The 4,708-nt window shown below is 36.6% G+C and overlaps 1 long non-coding RNA gene across 1 annotated transcript in view; it reads right to left on the reverse strand.

Moving 5' to 3' along the window:
- The window catches only part of LOC107684823 (uncharacterized), a 67,466-nt gene extending 64,272 nt beyond the window's left edge, over positions 1-3,194 (reverse strand). The window contains exon 1 of the long non-coding RNA XR_001633894.1: positions 2,861-3,194. This is a non-coding gene — a long non-coding RNA (uncharacterized LOC107684823). The remainder of the gene's footprint in view (positions 1-2,860) is intronic.
- Positions 3,195-4,708: the final 1,514 nt, after the last annotated feature.

A 4,708-nucleotide genomic window follows, 5' to 3' on the forward strand; every position in this document is an offset into this window, starting at 1 on the left:
TTTTTTTCAGGATTCTTTGATGAATAGAAAGATCCAAAGATCAGCATTTATCTGAAATAAAAAGCTTTTGTAACATTATACACTATTCCATTCAGTATAATTTTTATAATTTTTTTGGGGAAAGAAATTATAGAAATTAATACTTTTATTTAGCAAGGATGCTTAAAATTGATCAAAAGTGATGATAAAGGCATTTATAATGTTACAAAAGATTTCAATTTCAGATAAATAGTGTTCATATCGATATCGGAATTATATCGTATCGACCGAAATTAAGAAATATATCGTGATATCAATTTTGGCCATATCGTCCAGCCCTACTTTGATCATTCACAAGAAACCGGCCGCTCATCATCTTATTGAGAACGAGGCCTATAACTGTCATGCACTGATACCTGCCGGTGGTTGTGCATTTCTTTTGTGTTGCTAGGATACAAAGCTTTTCATGTGAATCATACAGACGTGTTATTGCTGCAGTCCTGACACTCACTCACTTTGCGCCATTCCACGTGCTCCGCACTTCAAAAACACTGAAAACCTACAGTGCACAGAGGAAAACAACAAGACAGGGAGCGATTCAATTATTGCTCCACCAAGAGCCCATTTCTACCAGCACACCTGGCGTGAATATTAAGATGATCATAAAGCATATTTAACAACAGTTTAAATGCATCACGTCGCTTCACTGTGAACATTTTCCCAAATATCTTAGCGCTTAACTGTCGGCAGTCATACCACACAATTCAACAAATTATTTATAATTACTTTCTAATAACTCGGGTTGACAGTCAACAAGCACTAAGACTAAATTACTCAAAGCAAATCTAACAAATATGAGGCGAGACTGAAACTGTCAAACTTAATAGGCCTACAGTATTTGTGCTAGGATATAATATTTCAGCTTAGGTTAAAGAAAAGAAAAACTGACACTGATATGGAATCTAGAAATTTGAGTAATAAGAAAATTCTCCATTAAACCATATATACATATATATATATATATACATACACACATAAATATGTACACACATACATATATATATGCACACACACACACATATACATATATATACACATATACATACATACATACATACATACATTATATATATATATATATATATTAGGGGTTCCGAATAAAGTTCGGAAAGGTTGAAGGGAATTACAAGGACATTCGCGGGCTTCATTGCACCGGATGCGCTGTGAGAGACGCGTGCTTTGTTTGATGTTACACTTGAAGTGTGCGGTCTCGCCCGTCGGTATTTTCCTTACAAATGCTCAACAAAGTCATCATTTATGTGGTTTGGAATGCAGTGGACTTAAAATATGAACCTCACTAACAGAAGGCTCGCTTTGTTTGTGAAGACTGCTCGCGCATGCTGCTGTGCGTGACTCGTGGTTTAATGCACTTGCATCTCAAAATGGTTTTATGATGCACAATTAATATAAACACAGCCAGTTATGTCTTAAAGGGATAGTTCACCCAAAAATGAAAATGTGATGTTTATCTGCTTACCCCCAGGGCATCCAAGATGTAGGTGACTTTGTTTCTTCAGTAGAACACATTTGATGATTTTTAACTCCAGCCGTTGCAGTCTATCAGTCGTATAATGCATGGCAATGGTAACAAAATCTATGAGAGTAAAAAAAACATGCACAGACAAATCCAAATTAAACCCTGCAGCTCGTGACGACACACTGATGTCCTAAGACACGAAACGATCGGTTTGTGCCAGAAACCGAACAGTATTTATATAATTGTTTACCTCTAATACACCACTATGTCCAATTGTCTTTGAGCGCATGCACGGCATCCGGTGCGCGAGGTGTGTACGCGCTCTGGCGTAGTTTACGTTAATGAGTGTGTTGATATCCAGCCGAAGAGCAATCAACCATAACTTCAGGCGAGCAGGCTCAGAAGTTGGGAATCATACACATATATATATATATATATTCCACTAATAACTGGAATCAATAAGGATGTTTATTGTAATTGTATGCGTGCCAGTTCAATTCATTTTGCAAGTCATGATTCAACTAAACCAATTATATGCTAATAATTACCAAAGATATACTAATATATCTCTTGGCCACAAAAGTGTGTGGGCGTTTTAATAAAAACATATATATTAAAACAATTCATATTCCGCGTGTTAATAAAATTGCAATACGATGCTCTTACAGCCAACTCACTTATCGGTTCTCAGCGCGTCAAGAATCAAACACCTGTCTCGGCTACTGAACGAATCATACGAGAACGAATCGTTCAGACCGTTTTAACCGGTTCAAATGGTTCATTTAAAAAAGATCCGACTCAAATGAACGATTCGTTTCAAGAATCATATATCCTACTCGTCGGGACTGCTGTGACGTAACAGAAGGGAGGCGTAAAACAGTTTAGCTTGACACACTGTTATCATTTACGGTAACCATAGTTTACACCAATTTCTATAATTATTGTTCTTTTCTAAAACGTTAATGAACATGACATTTCACTTACGCATTATTTTCTTTTGTAGTAACAGTGGCTAATAACTCGAAGTAGTCATAGTTTATTATGTAGCACTTATACCTAGCATTTTGTAGTTGAATAATGACTTATGTAAGAGAACGTTTAAACTGCCCAGAAACATTAAGGCCCTGTCCAAATTACTCCAAAGTATAGATTCCGTACACCTTGCATTCGCTTTTATTAAACATGACAAGAAGAGACATGTTAAAGTGTTTAAAAGCGCAGTGCGGCGTGCTCTGGAACATGATGCCGTTGCGCTTGAAATAACACGGAAACGCGTAAACTTAAGCTTCAGTGCTGCAATGCATGAGAACGATCTCCCTGTGTTTAAGTTATACGAGCGCTCACCTCAGATGAAGAGCGAGGAACTGTCCAAGCCCACCGCGGAGAACATAAACACTCCAGAGCCGGCGACAGTCTCCGGTGTTCGGCTGCTGAGCCGCGCTGGGGTCGCCTCGGTGTGCGCTGATGCTCCAGCGCATGCAGCACTGCTGGAGAACGGCGGGGGTCCAGCGGGGGTCCAGCGGGGGACTAGAAGAGCCAGCGAGCAGTATCGCTGCTGTCAGAGCGGAGGTAAACACGAGGCATTATGGGAATCTGGAGGAGCAACGTGCTTTATTCACGCGGGGAAGCACACAGCGACATCTAGGGTGCAACAATGTTTCATATAGACACAAACAGGAAGTATCATGACACTAGAGTTTTTATTTGGGCATGGTACTATGGTAATACTATGACATTCTATTAAATATTTTAGAGTATTTATAGGGACTTTTTGTATATGCGTGTGCTGTGGCATACTGACGGATCACAAAAAGAAAATCCACATTTGGAAAAAACAATCAAAATAGTATAGATTAAAAATACTTTATTCAAAATAACACTAAATAAAAATACACAAATTAATTAGACATGGATTTACTGCCTGTGATCCACACACTCACTCCTTCAAACTACTCCGAACAACCCAATAATGATAATTAGACAAGCATTGAATCTATTTTGTCTTTGTGTGCTCTTTCCTAATGAAACACTTTTGTCCTTGATGAAGGCTTCCTTCGACAAATCACTTTTGAGTTTGATTGATGTAATTAGAATTCTAATACAGTCTATTGTCAGCTGAGCATTCGTGATTTTGTGTAATTATCCATAAATGCATATTAGATTGCAATTATTATCAAAGAACCCTTTAACCTGAAAAAAAAGAAGAAAACTTACATTGAATGTTTCGTTCTCCAGCAAGAATGTCTGTTCCATTAAATCAAGCTCATGTGATCAAACTAAAACCATAAAAATGACACTTTCATTACTTGCAATAAATTAAACACTTATGGAAATAAAATATATATATAAAAAAACTGAAACATATTTTATTTCAGCTAGTTGCCAAGTCAACATGTGTGATTTTAATTTACTGTAACTTGATGTGAACATGTGAACATTTAAATTAAAATGAAGAAAAACTATGTAGACATATAAAAACAAAAACGACAGACAGACACACAACAACATTACTAAAACTTGAAAAAAAAATGCAGAAAGGAAATATTAAAATAAAAGCTAATTCAAAAAAAAAAAATTAGAATAGAATCTAAAGGACACTAAAATAACACTGATTTCCATCAAACAAAAATCAGTTACCTTAAAGAAATAGTTCAGCCAAAAATGAAAATTTGCTGACAATTTACTCACTCAGGCCATCCAAGATGTAAATGAGTTTGTTTGATCATGGGAACAGATTTGGAAAAATGTATCATCACATCTTACTCAGCAATGGATGCTCTGCAGTGAATGGGTGCCGTCAGAATTAGAGTCCAAACAGCTGATAAAAACATCACAATAATCCACAAGTAATCCACACCACTCCAGTCCATCAGTTAAAAGTATGTAAAAGAAACAAATCTATCATTTTAATTTTAACTTTACAGTGTTTAACTTTACAACTTTAAACTGTCTCTTCTGGCCAAAACACCATAGTCCATAATAACACTTCCTCCAGTGAAAAAGTCCATTCTCTGTTGTCCTCTCACATCAAAATCAACCCAAAAATTTGTTTAGAGCTGTTTTGGCTTGTAAACGGTGCTTGATCTGTGCAGATTTCTCTCCTGATTCAGACCAGACCATTTTTTCACTGGAGAAAGCAGTTGGGGAAAAAGTTACATTTTAATTATAAATTTGTTGCTTAAAGACACTTAG

The sequence above is a fragment of the Sinocyclocheilus anshuiensis genome, unplaced genomic scaffold (assembly GCF_001515605.1).
Source record: "Sinocyclocheilus anshuiensis isolate Anshui unplaced genomic scaffold, SAMN03320099.WGS_v1.1 scaffold121, whole genome shotgun sequence".
In the NCBI taxonomy this organism is placed as follows: Eukaryota; Metazoa; Chordata; class Actinopteri; order Cypriniformes; family Cyprinidae; genus Sinocyclocheilus; species Sinocyclocheilus anshuiensis.